Raw genomic sequence first — 14606 nt, 5'->3', positions numbered from 1 at the left:
GCTACAATGATTATTTTGTTTCTTTTTTTTAATGCAGAAAATAGTGACGAACCTGCAAAAAAAGATTATCCTGTGCTGGCAAAGGTTACGTTTTTTGTAAACTCATCAATTCGTGGATTTGAATTAGTATCGTAAGATCTTAGATTACATTTGATAAATATGTTTATGCAAGGTTGTGTGATTAACAGAAATTCCAACCTAAAATACATTATCAAATTGAATAAATCAAAAGCTCAAACACAGTAAACGAATTGGAAAAAAACAGTTATATTCCTGACTAAGTACAGACATTTCCTTCTGTTCTCTAAAGGCAGATAAAAAAAATCGCTAGTTAAACCACTCACTTGGATAACAGTCGTATATATACCTTCATTATATTCAAAACAATTTGTGAGTATTACAGATCCAATTGTGAAAAATGGGTACAACAGTTAACATTTTGCTATCACCTTAATCATTATACAACAAACAGCTATGCCAATAGACAATAGTCACTCTATGTACAAATAATGTAAGAAAATTAAGATTTAGAAAACAAACAAAAAACGATGATGCACAAGTACCTAGACACATCAAAAGGACATTACTGAAAATGTACTAAACAGTGAAGGTTGGAGGTATACAAATTGAAAATGAGCCCTATATTACCACGTTATACATATGATAAATTACGTCAATTCCTAGCATCTATAATGCATCTATAATGCATGTGTTATCTATTAAGTGAATAATAATCAAACAGGTATGCGTATCTTCCGAAGATTTTGTTTTAAAAGAGGACGAGATGGTGTTTGACGTAGTCCTGGTGCACCAACACTCTGCTCAGACAATGGTGACTTAGAAGAAGAAACAATGAGACGTGAACTAAGCCAGTGTAAAACGTACAGTTTAAATTATGTATGGCTACTTATGTGACGGATTAGTTAAATACAAAATATGTTGTATAAACTAATATTCGCTTTGCCCCAAGGGATATGGCAATTACATATTTAAACTAATTTTGATAAAATCTAAAGTAAAATAAACTGTCAATGTCTTTCTTGTCAAGTCATGCATAGAATAAAATGGTATGTTAATGTAATTTGTATATAAATCACCAGTTGCTATTTTCGTTTAATGTCTTTCGATACATCTCTATGCATTGGATTGAATACTGAAAGATAAATTGAAAACCCCTCATATAATTCCCGAAATATGTATATTTAAATGTTATTTTATATAAATTATTCAGTGCAAGACAGTTGTCTAATTAACATTCATATCACATCTCCTTATTTTTATTTCAACATATTTTAAATAATCAAACAATCAAAATCCTTTATGTATTTGCAATATAGATTTTTTGTTTAAAATAGATGCAGTTGTAGTTTCTGACAAAACAGTTTTTATCTTTTTAGATATTCATTTAGTTCGTTTTGACATTCATACACGTATTCTTTTAATGGTGTTTCTTGTTTGATGATTTACAAAACAAAAAAAACTACTATAAAACCTTAATGTAAGTAACAAAATTAACTTACAGTTAGGTAAACAAATTTTTTTCAGTATAACACATTATGTTTTATCATTATTTTGTCGTCAAACACATTTTATGTTAACCAGATTTTTTAACGGTGCAGGATTTTGATACAAAAAAACAACCTTGCATTATGAGTGCATACTATTCTTACCTCTAAGATTTGTCTCCTAAACTATTATACGTATCAACTTCAACATGTTCATCAGGTTTAGGCTCTGACATTACTACATACCTGTTAAAGAAATTGATATGACAATTACGTCTGTTACGATTCATATGACAATTACGTTGTGTTTTCCTAGGTTTTAGTTTGTAACCCGGATTTGTTTTCTCTTAAATTATTTAAGACTTTTAAACAGAGTATACTACTGTTGCCTTTATCATGTTTATGCTACATATTATTTGAAGATATTGTATTGCTACATATTATTGTTATCAGGTATCTGACTTTCTATCGCCAATGTCAATACTTATCATTCCCTCAGTAGTCAGTACTTCGGTACCGACAAGATTTATAACAAACTTTTCTAAAAGTGTCCATTTGTAAATTTTGAAATTATTTAGAGACTAAGGTTCCCTCAGGCAAAGTTTACCTTACAAAGCTTTGGCTATATTTTAAGGTGATTATTTTTGTCGTATAGCTCTTTCAATTGTTTTGGTTCTTATATATGTTTGGCTTTCACTTTTTGTCATTGAAACACATTATCAATGGAAATATATCTGGCCAGTCCTGGAAAACGATTTGCTGAGTAAAGTCGTATTTCATTACAAAGTTTTTCGTTTTATCTTATGTATCAGGAGTTTCATATTATAAGTCCTTGGCATACACTATACAACAAAATGTTGTTTAATTGATACGGCAATTGAGGGAATAACAAGAAATCAAGGAAATCAAAAACCCATCAACATAAGAGAACCAATTTAACTGCAGTTGTTGTCAGATATGATGTGATTTTGAAAAGTTTGTATAAATATATATGAAGGTAATTTATTTTCAACAGCATTTTCAGGTGCCTTCTAAAGTCTACTTAGTGATGGATAAGTAACCACCATAAAGGATGTATTTTAATGATTTTAACGTAAAACGTATGATCTTTCAGTTACGAATAAAGCTCTGCACCTGAGAGTAAGATGGCCAAAAGCTGACCAAAGGGGAAATCTGCTTCCTTACTGAAACCAGGAAACTTAGGAATACTGTTTGATTAAACTCGCAGTAGACTACCTAGAAGTGCAACTTAGCTGCAACAACAAAATATAGTGTATGTATTAACTAAAGATAGTATGCTGTTAACTAGGTACCAGTTGAATAGTATACTAGAAAAGTAAAGTAAAGGCTGTTTAAAGTCATTTATCTTAAGAATAGGGGCATCGGAAGTGGTGAAATTAGGAAGATAAAAATTATATGCTTTTTCTCGCTATATTAGGTTGCAATTTTAATAGTTACATAGAGATTTTTACAGAATTTGTAAAATATAAGAAGTTACTTGGTTATTTTAGCACATTTTGAAGCAAATACATTTATAGTAGCACCTGAGTCTACTGGCTTATTCAACCAAGTTTACGATTTTAAAATTGGAATCTCTCATCCATTCTTAAAGAAAAGTTTTGCCTACTCCGAATTTCAATGTTATTCACTGTGGAGGTAATGATTAAACTGAATTGGAACTGACAAGATATGATTTAATTGCAACAGAAAACTGGGGAACCCTTTAAAATGAGGATAACAAGGCTTCAAAAAATTGGGACACAAGTGTCACAAACTGGTCATCAAGTTTTCTAATACAACAGCAACTAAATGTTCATAATATTTGTTAAACTCCAAGTACAACGAGACTGATAGTTAATTAACTCGGTCCTTGCTTTGGGTTTGACAAGTTCTACAATTATCAGGTTGGAGATACAAGTAGGTCCTACATGATTACCTTAAAATTGTTTCACCAATAGCAATATAAAAGAACTGAAATAAATATATATGTATTTTGGTTTATATATTGCATGCCCAGTATACGTTGGTGCTTATCATATCTATATATCCAGAACATATATTTTCAAAAGAAAAAATGAATAAGTTACTACGTACGTGTTTTCTTTGTCTATGTCTGTCATATCTGAAAAAAAATATCGATCAAATTAAAAACCACACAGTTAAGTTATCATTTTGGTAAAGAGTCAAACGAATTTAGATTCTTCTTAAATGATATCAACATTAGTCGAATTTGATATGATATCTTTTAATGCCGTTCAACTTTGTGTTTGGTATACCGTTTTAACTTTTGGATTCGAAGGTCACTTAAACTAACACATGTAATCCAAGCACCAATGACGAGTCTCACGTAAACGAAAAGATCGTCAAGTATACCAAATCTTAAGCTTGAAATCTTTTTATAACACTGAACTGATACCGTGGTGACTAAATTAGTGCTTTGGTTATTTGTTGATGGCTAGATATTTAAGTTCTTAAAAAAAGTCCTAAATTGTTTTTCGGCATTTTAATTCAGCATTATTCACCGAGGCACCGTATTGGCCAAAGGCCTACATGCCATACCAACGTTCACTTCCGGTTTCATGTTTACGCCCTACTTAACTCTGGACGTTTCTTTTTTTATAAGATTCATTTTTACATTATGTAGTTCTAAATAACGATCAAAAGAAATTGAATGTGCCGTGTTTTGTAATGATTTAAAATAGCCTTTTCGAAAAAAAAATCGATTCTTTTCAATGTTTTAATTTCCGTTCATCAATCATTAAAACGCTGATGATTCAAGGGTAAAAATGGGTAAATTGTCGGAATTATTATTTCAAAGTATTTTATACTTTTCAGATAAAATGATTGAAAAAGCAAATATAAGTTACATGAAACAGAAAAAAAATCAAAAATTTCATAAAGCTTCGAAACTACAAAATGACAAGGTCAAATATAAATTCCGACATTTTTACGGTAAGGTTAATAGAATGATTGAAATAATAGCAAAGTAGCAAGCAATGCTTCACATTGTGTTAACCAATTCAAAATGTACTGTTAAATTAATTTATTTTTCCTGTACATTAAAGTAAAGCTTGACCAAAGTAAGCTTCATAAAGTCTCTTTACACATTGTGTCGTCGCTGATAACTACACCGCTGACATTATGGTGTCGTTTATATTGTCAGTTCAAGTCTCAAAGCTGTGGTTCGGAAATTACTGAACGACTAGGAGAGACATGCATATTACCAAAAGAAAAAACGATAAAATCAGTTTTACTTGTGACGCAAATCCGATATCAACTAGAATCAAATTCCAATTGACGACGTTAACTCTTCAACGACAGTGATTTCATTTCGATTCCAATGCATAACGATAAGGAAAAATACGTTTGAACTTGAAGATATCTATATATATGAAATTTTCAACATAATCATCATGTCTAATAGATATAGGAAGATGCGGTGTGAGTGCCAATGAGACAACTCTCCATCCAAATAACAATTTATAAAAGTAAACCATTTTGGCTATTTATTTTAGGTATTTTTAACATATAGCTCTTCAACGATTGTCGGTACTTATACATCTTCGGATTTCAAATGTTTGGCTTTGAGCGTTCCTGATGAAGGTAAATCCAGAAAAGCGCTTCGGACGCAATAAATTATTAAACGTGTTGTTTTATATTTTAAGATCACTGGGTCGATACCTCTGCTGGTGGACTATCAGTCCCCGAGGGTATCATCAGCTCAGTAGTCAGTGCTTCGGTACTGACATGATTAAACAAACTTTACTAAAATTGTCCGTTTATAAATTTTGAAATTATTATGAAACTAAGGTTTCAACTCCCTCAGGCAAAGTTGGCTTTAGATGAATTTGGCTATTTATTTTAGGTATTTTTAACATATAGCTCTTCAACGATTGTCGGTACTTATACATCTTCGGATTTCAAATGTTTGGCTTTGAGCGTTCCTGATGAAGGTAAATCCAGAAAAGCGCTTCGGACGCAATAAATTATTAAACGTGTTGTTTTATATTTTTACATCACTGGGTCGATACCTCTGCTGGTGGACTATCAGTCCCCGAGGGTATCATCAGCTCAGTAGTCAGTGCTTCGGTACTGACATGATTAAACAAACTTTACTAAAATTGTCCGTTTATAAATTTTGAAATTATTATGAAACTAAGGTTTCAACTCCCTCAGGCAAAGTTGGCTTTAGATGAATTTGGCTATTTATTTTAGGTATTTTTAACATATAGCTCTTCAACGATTGTCGGTACTTATACATCTTCGGATTTCAAATGTTTGGCTTTGAGCGTTCCTGATGAAGGTAAATCCAGAAAAGCGCTTCGGACGCAATAAATTATTAAACGTGTTGTTTTATATTTTTACATCACTGGGTCGATACCTCTGCTGGTGGACTATCAGTCCCCGAGGGTATCATCAGCTCAGTAGTCAGTGCTTCGGTACTGACATGATTAAACAAACTTTACTAAAATTGTCCGGTTATAAATTTTGAAATTATTATGAAACTAAGGTTTCAACTCCCTCAGGCAAAGTTGGCTTTAGATGAATTTGGCTATTTATTTTAGGTATTTTTAACATATAGCTCTTCAACGATTGTCGGTACTTATACATCTTCGGATTTCAAATGTTTGGCTTTGAGCGTTCCTGATGAAGGTAAATCCAGAAAAGCGCTTCGGACGCAATAAATTATTAAACGTGTTGTTTTATATTTTTATAGGTCAATGTACGGCCTTCAACACGGAGCCTTGGCTAACACCGAACAAAAAGCTATAAAGGGCCCCAAAATGACTAGTGTAAAACCATTCAAACGGGAAAACCAACGGTCTAAAAGAGGGACGAAAGATACCAAAGGGACAGTCAAACTCACAAATCCAAAATAAACAGACAACGCCATGGCTAAAAGTGAAAACGACAAACAGACAAACAATAGTACACATGACACAACATAGAAAACTAAAGAATAAACAACACGAACCCCACCAAAACTAGGGGTGATCTCAGGTCCTCCCGAAGAGTAAGCAGATCCTGCTTCACATATGGCACCCGTCATGTTGCTTATGTGATAACAAAATCCGGTAAATAGTCTAATTCGGTAGGTTACATTCATGAAAGGGACGGGATTGTAGTTACGACGTAAGGAACATATCAGATATCATTTGTGAAACGGTTATTCCATAACGGTCAACCAACTTGTGATGGCGTCCGTAAAATTTACGAAGGGATGATTTCAACTTGACTATTTTGAACTCTTGGTTTAATTGCTTCCTTGTGAGCAGCAACCCTCTATCAGGAAAATCATGATAGGAAATACAAGCACGGGAATATTGTATCAACTGGGAGATATATACCCCGTATGCAGGTGCTGCTGGAATGTTGCTACTTAGAAATGGAAAGCTCACAATAGGAAAGCTGAAATCATCTCTTTCGTCGTAAAGTTTTGTTTTCAACCGACCCTCATTGTCAATTTCTAAATGTAAGTCAAGATATGAGGCCGACTTAATTGTATCTGTAGTATCCTTTATCTCTAGTTCGATGGGATAGATTAATTTCACATAGCCACCAAATTTTGATTTATTTAGTGAAAGAACATCAACTATATAGCGGAAAGTAGAGTTAAAGGATATTGCTAAGTTCTTGTCTTTCTTCCTAAGAAGTTCCTGCATGAAGTCAGCCTCATAATAATAAAGTAGAGGGGCACAGTTTGTTCCCGTTGGAATGCCGACAGTCTGTTAGTCTGTCTGTCTGACAGTCCTTAGCTGTATTTGGCAAAACTTTTAGGAATTTTGGTCCTCAATGCTCTTCAACTTCGTACTTTATTTGGCCTTTTTAACTTTTTTTGGATTCGAGCGTCACTGATAAGTCTTTTGTAGACGAAACGCGCGTCTGGCGTATATACCAAATTTAGTCCTGGTATCTATGATGAGTTTATTGAAAAACACGTCCTCCGATCGTAACAAATATGTTGTCAATCAAGAAAGCATCTTGATAATATCAGTTCCAGAGAATTTTTTGTTTGAATCAGAGTGATCCTTTACAAAGTAGGATTTATCCCTCCCTAAGACAAGATACTTGTATCTACCTTGGCCATTCTTTTTTATGAAGCAAAGCAATACCAGCTCTTTCAATATGTCTTGTAGCTTGGAATGTGGAATACTTGTGTAAAGAGTAGAAAAGTCAAATGTTTTAATACTGTTACAAGATGAAAGAGAGTTAGATTGTATGTACTCTAAAAGATCTTTGGAATTTTTAAATATCCACATCTGATTCACGCTATCTTTAGAATGGGCAGTTTCACAATAACTTTGAAGCCCATCTTTGATTGCTGCAATTTGATTGAAGCAATCTAATATGGTGACTTACTCCGTAGTTACGACACGTCAAATCAAACAATTAAACACATCAAAAGAATGGACAATAACTGTCATACTCCTGGGTTGGTACAGGCATTTTCAAATGTAAAAAATGGCGGATTTAACCTGGTTTTATGGAGCTAAACCTCGCACTTGTATGACAGTCGCATCAAATTATGTCACTCTGTCTTTCTGCTGTCTGTCATAAAATAATTTTATTATCATATTATTTTAATTGTATTTTACGTTCTTCAATATACATTTTGTTATGCAAAAAGTAAAATCACAAAATACTGAACTCTGAATAATATAATATTAATGTCGTTCGATTTGTATTTATCGTAAAACAAAATTATGAAATGGAATTGAATTGAAAAGTACTCTAAATACTGTTAAACTTTTTAGAAAACACTTTCAAAAACAGATTAATTGGGTCAAACATTACTGCGATCGTTAAAGTGGAACAGAATGTATTAATAGATAGCATACAAGAACTGCTATTTTAGAATGCTAACCCAAAAACTGACTTGTTAATGTTAATGTCAAATTTTCTTTAAAGTAAGCTAACGTTCTTAAAGTTGCATTTTTGTAAACATTGATAATGCCAATTCTCCCAAAGGAACTCCCTTTACGGCTTAAACTGTACCACTTTTACTATGAAGTTTTTGAAAAAAAGTCATATCCTAGAATCGAAAGTTCATATGCACTACTATTTTTTTCAAAGGTCAAAATATAGGGCTGTGTGCCATATCTTCAACGTTTATATGCCCCTGAACTACTTAGAGTTTAAACTAACACTATGTTTCTTAACTATACCTACATAGACTGAAGGGTTACCCTAGATTTCAATATAAACAATGTTCATATGTTAATTAACTGGTAACATTCCCAAGTTATGTCTCTATGAGATGCAACCTACAGATCAGAACTTGGAACTAGTATGTAAACAAAATTAATTATCTATACATATTCTATTTCTCCCCAAAAGAGGCGTGGTATGAGAAAGAGCTGTATTTACAAAGTGCAACCTATAAAGCCAATTTTACAAAAATAAAAAGCACCATACGATTTTTTGACGACGAGTTTAGTCTTATAACTACCAATATTGAGCTTTATAGCCGTAAAAATCGAATGACAATTAACTCTGTTAATATGCGACTTCTCCTCAGTCGGTCACCGTAATATAGTGAAAGCATGATTTAAACGTTAATGTGATGAACAAATATTGTTCGTTATATATAATGATAAGCATCAAGAATTTGAAGGTCTTTTCCTGCTGAAATAATTCTTTTTAAAAATTCTACTTATCTATTTTTGTTTTGAAGATAATGGACAAACATGTAAAACATATTAAAAGTATTATTGAACGGCAATTACTCAAATAACAAGTCGACTGAAGATTTTGGAAATATAGCCTTGTGGATCTTGTTTTTGCTGATTTGTAATTCCATTCGTTCAAACGGGCAGTGCATTAGAATGACATTAATTTCGAGTCCATTTACAATTTTTATCATATGACTTATTTTTGCTATTCAAAGTTTTCATCTATCTACTTAGTATTATAACTTTCAAGAAAATATACAAAAATGAAAAACGGAACAAAAGTCAAAGAATTAGATTTAATAATAGATTACACAGTGAATCATACATTCATGTCATTTCTGTGCGACAATAGCCACCTGAGTTTTGATGAAAAACAATAAACAATTTTTATTCAAACACGGGGCATTATGTTCTCTAGTCTATGCATTCGTCCTTTTGTGTGGCTTTCTGTAACTCCGTCTTTTAGTGTGTCAACTAAGTATAAGGTTAAATTGTTGGTACTATATGAAATGACAGGTTTTTTTCTTTATGACAAATTAGGGTATTGACCAAGATTTCATTATTTCATATTAACTCATATAATTGTTAAATACGTCATCTTCGCCATCAATACACATTAGAGTTTAATCAGAAATGAAAGAACAGAAATTGAAAAAAACTCTTGAAATATACATAGCAAAGTTTGCCCACAAGATTGTGACTGAGGTTCGAATTTAAGCGTTCTTTTTTTTTTTATTTATACTTCGCATTTAAAGAAATCTTTAGTGATCTTCCTTTTTTTAGTACATTACATTTGTTACCTTAAATTTTCTCTTCTGTTTGCAATTGTGTAATTCTCTTCTGTTTGCAACTGTGTGATTTTCAATTGCAGCGATAAACTAATGTTGTCTTTATGTGTTACATCTTTACCCACTCCCCTATCCCCATTCTTTTAATATACATGCATATATACCTTCTCGATCATGACGATGACGACTGCTTGACCCGCTATTGACCAACTTTGGTCTTGTGATGCTTCAAATAGATTCATGACACAACTTTGATTCAAATGTAAACAGTATAGATAAAAAGTATTTGTTGGAGTTATTTTTTCTTAAGTACACAATTGAATAGACTTTTCATGCTTTACTGATTTGTCATTAACCAACTGCACAAAAATTCTTAAAATAGGTTTTTTGTCAATCCATAACATGTGTCTATCAAAGATTTATGGTAACCCGATTATTTCAAGAAAAATAAAAAAGCAATACTGTTTTGCATGAAGTTTGTCGAACATCAGGAATGAGACTTTATTTTGACCACAATTTGTTTATATCAATATGATATATATTACGTAGTATGTTCACACCATGAGTAATGAAAATGGTATCACAAGCCGAACATGTTCTGTTTTATCTTCCAAAGACCATAATTTCATATTGAGGTCTTGTAAGAATTCGAATTTCTTAGTCTTTTGTTGTTTTCGATATAGTTTTGAGAACTTTTCTCTGTCTTTCGGGTTTTTTTTAAAGATGATTGTTGGATTATAACTGCTTTTGAGCTTTGAATGTTTTCGTAGCTTAAAAGCAATCTGATTCAAATACAGATCATGTGTATCAAAGCTTTAACTGTCAAGAATGTGACAGTTGTTATCGATTCGTTTGATATGTTTGAGCCTTTGATTTTTAAATTACCTTAAAGACGATTTTTGTTTTATCAATCTTACAAAATCGACAAATCCCGAAATGTTTTTAAAACAGAACATATGAAGAAGCTTTTCAAATCCATATAAGCATAATCATCTGTAATCAGATTGGTTTCGTCCGTAATGACAGAAGATAAAATGTTTGAAGTTACACGAATCATGTGAAATTTTATTGATTTCAATCATCAGGTATTCAATTAAAATTAACTTAATTATCTGGAATTTCTTTGTTCTATTAGATATACACGTGTTAATCGTGCATTATATCAAACATGAATTAAGCCATTAGTTTTCGCGATTTAACTGTTGACAGTTGTCCTTTAGGGAACTACATAGCTAAGTATGCGGTATTAGTTTTGCTCATTATCCAAAGGCGTACAATGACGTACAGTTGTTTATTTCTGTATCATTTGGTCTCTTGTGGTGAGTTTGTTTTATTGGCAATGATATTACATCTTCCTATTTTTAAAATGACCGCCTTCGACAATAAAAGGGACATATATTTTTGGAATAATTTGATTAACTTATGTCAAATCTCGTGAAAATATCGAAGAAATCCCACTATTGTCTTATGGAATAGCGGTGCCCAACGTTCATGTCTCGAAAATGATTGGTTTGAGATAAGAAGATGTTTCTTCATGAAAACTATTACACTTTCCCGGCTGTAGTATCTCAATAATGTGTTTGTTTTTCTTTTCAAAACAATATTTTTCTTTTGTCTTTCGGATCTATAACATTTTATTGTCTCGTTTTTGAGAAGCTATGTTTGTAATAAAAGACAATCATATACTTCCTTCTTCATATATCATGAACAATACACAATTCCCCATACACTATAACAATAAACACAATACGATTAAATCGTACTTCGTTACATCATACAGTTGGATGTTTTCACAAGTCAAGTCCATCCGTTGTATATCTTATATGTCGACGTAAATTGGGACTTTTTCTAATGAATCAACTCTAATTACGATTACAACCGAGAATACATTATATAAATATAGTAAGGAGACATGAAATCAAAATCATTTGGTTTAACATTTGCAAGTTTTACAAGTCTAAAATGAAAATACATATTTTGTAAGACATGCCGTTTGATATACATGCTTGAATCATGCATTGATCATATTTCAATGATTGCTTTTGCTTTAGTTAATTGGAATTTATATAATCATATGACTATATAGTCTCACTTCTATTCTCAATAAGTCAGAAATCTAATGAACAGTTGGTGTCGTTTGTGGTTGTGGTTCATAAGTGTTCTCTTTTCCCGTTTTTTTTTTATTTAAAAAAATTAAAATCACAAAAAAATACTAAACGAGGAAAATTCGAAAATAAAAGTCCCTACGCAAATGGAAATCACAAAATCAACGATAAATCTTTTCAAACGCAATGACAACAACTGTAATATTCCTGACTTGGTACATGCATTTTTAAAAGTAAACCTCTCACTTGTACAACAGTCGCATCAAATTCTAGTATATTGATCATGTTGATATTGATGTGTGAACAAAATGTTCCGAATATTGGTAACAAAAACAACACGAACCCCTAAAAATCTGGGGGAGATCCTGCTCTACATGTGGCACCCGTCGTGTTGCTCATTAGGTCACATTAGTGAAAAGAGAACGGGATTGTAGTAACGACAGAAGAAAGATATCTCATATCATATGTATGACAGATATTCCATAACGGTCAACCAACTCGGGATGGCGTCCGCAAAATTTTCGAAGTAATTGTTTGATCTTTTTTAACTTTTGGTTAAAAAATTGAATAGGGCACAATAGGGAAGCTGAAATCATCACTTTTGTAGTAAAGTATTATTACAACAGATCCTCATACTAAATTTCTAGATATAAGTCCTAATCAAATGGCAAAACCAAAAGCTCAAACACATCAAACGAATGGATAACAACTGTCATATTCCTGACGTGGTACAAACATTTTTTTATGTAGAAAACGGTAGATTTATACTCGTTTAATAGCGCTAAACCTTTCACTTGTATGACAATCGCATCAAATCCATTTTATTTATAACGATGCGTGAACAAAACAGACATTATAGGTACAATTGTCAAAATAGGGATTTAGCGATCATCACCGTATCAACATCTCAGATAGAACAAAGAAAACAAAGAATTGCTTACTTTTATATGTATTTAAAATCAATCCAAATATTTGAAGTCCTGTGACTGTATGCAAGGTTCATATCAACTCTAGTTGAGAGTCGCGTGTTTGACGTTAGAATGTTATTATACACAGGAACCGTGGTTTTCTCATTTAAATGGTTTCGCATTAGTAATCTTCGGGGTCCTTTATTGCTTGCTGTTCATTGTGAGCCAAGGTTCCGTGTTGAAGACCGTACTTTGACATATAATGATTTACTTTTACAAATCGTGATTGGATGTAAGTAGATAGATTCTGATTTTTTAGGTTTCTGTTAGTAATATACATGTTATAATGAAATACTTTTCTTTTTCTCAATTTTGTTGTTTTCAGGAAAGTACAGTTATACTTGTACGTTTGCTTCATGTATACATACCTTGCCTTTGAATCAACTGAAAATCGTGAAGTTACAAACAAAATAAGATAACATTATTAGTTTGACAAACATTTTATATAGATAATGTAATAATTTTGTTTGCAAATTAGAATAGCCAACCAAAATAGAAATATAACATACTGATTGTGTTTATTATCAACATGTGATAATTTTCATACAATTGTAATTGGAAGTTTTAAAAGGACAGAAAAAAAACAAAAAGACAGAAAATATATTTACCAAGCAAACATTATTAAAGCAAAGTTTTATAATGTGTCATTTGATAAACTGGATATCTTTCAGGGATTTTTGAAATTATTAAAAAAAAACGGTTAGAAAAACTATTCCATCTTCATTTTTTTATCTCGTATACTAGTAATTAAGTACGTAACTATATGATATTTGATGCGAAATTGAAATACTCATTCCGAATATTTTAAAACTGTTTGGAATAAACAAATACAAAACGTTCATAGTACATAAAGGCTTAACCCTCTAGTGTTATTATATCCCTTAACTGTCTCTTTAGATAATCAGATAAGTTACTTCGAATATTAGGACTGCTGTATTGTAATGTATTACCTGTAGGGTTGATATACACCCCCGAAGTTTCTGTATCACTGAAATGACAAGTAGGAAATACTTAAATTATAATCAGATGTCATATAAAACTATTAACATTTAGAAATTCGATTTCAAATAAGTAATACCATTTCTACAAATGCAATTAATTATTATTAAAGATCATAACATACGTACAATCACCATTCATACTTATTTTGAAAGTTATGAAGGAGAAAAAGGGATGAACAGTCTTACTTTTCCCACTTCAAATCAACCGTACGTTCTCGGATAAAAAATTCAAATACAATGTTCTCTCCCTTGCCAAATGCAATGCATTTGCTGGTTGGATGTGAAATTTAAAAAGCCGTTTTCTCTGTCAATAATATAGAGTTATCTCTCATTTTGCACAATATAAATATATATGGGGTTTTAAATTGTTTTTAAGATCGGGGAGTTTAGAAAACAAGGAGAGAACCGTAAGACAAAATCAGCTAACACCGCGGATACTCGCAATCTTTGCAACACTTTAAAATTTAATAAGAAACGTCCGCTTCATGAAATAACTGCTATTTTAATGAACTGTAAGATGAACCTATTTTAGTGTACTGTTCAGCAAAAACTGTGCGAAGATCGGT

Source organism: Mytilus galloprovincialis, chromosome 10, assembly GCF_965363235.1.
Source record: "Mytilus galloprovincialis chromosome 10, xbMytGall1.hap1.1, whole genome shotgun sequence".
NCBI lineage: Eukaryota > Metazoa > Mollusca > Bivalvia > Mytilida > Mytilidae > Mytilus > Mytilus galloprovincialis.
This window is presented reverse-complemented; position numbering follows the sequence as displayed.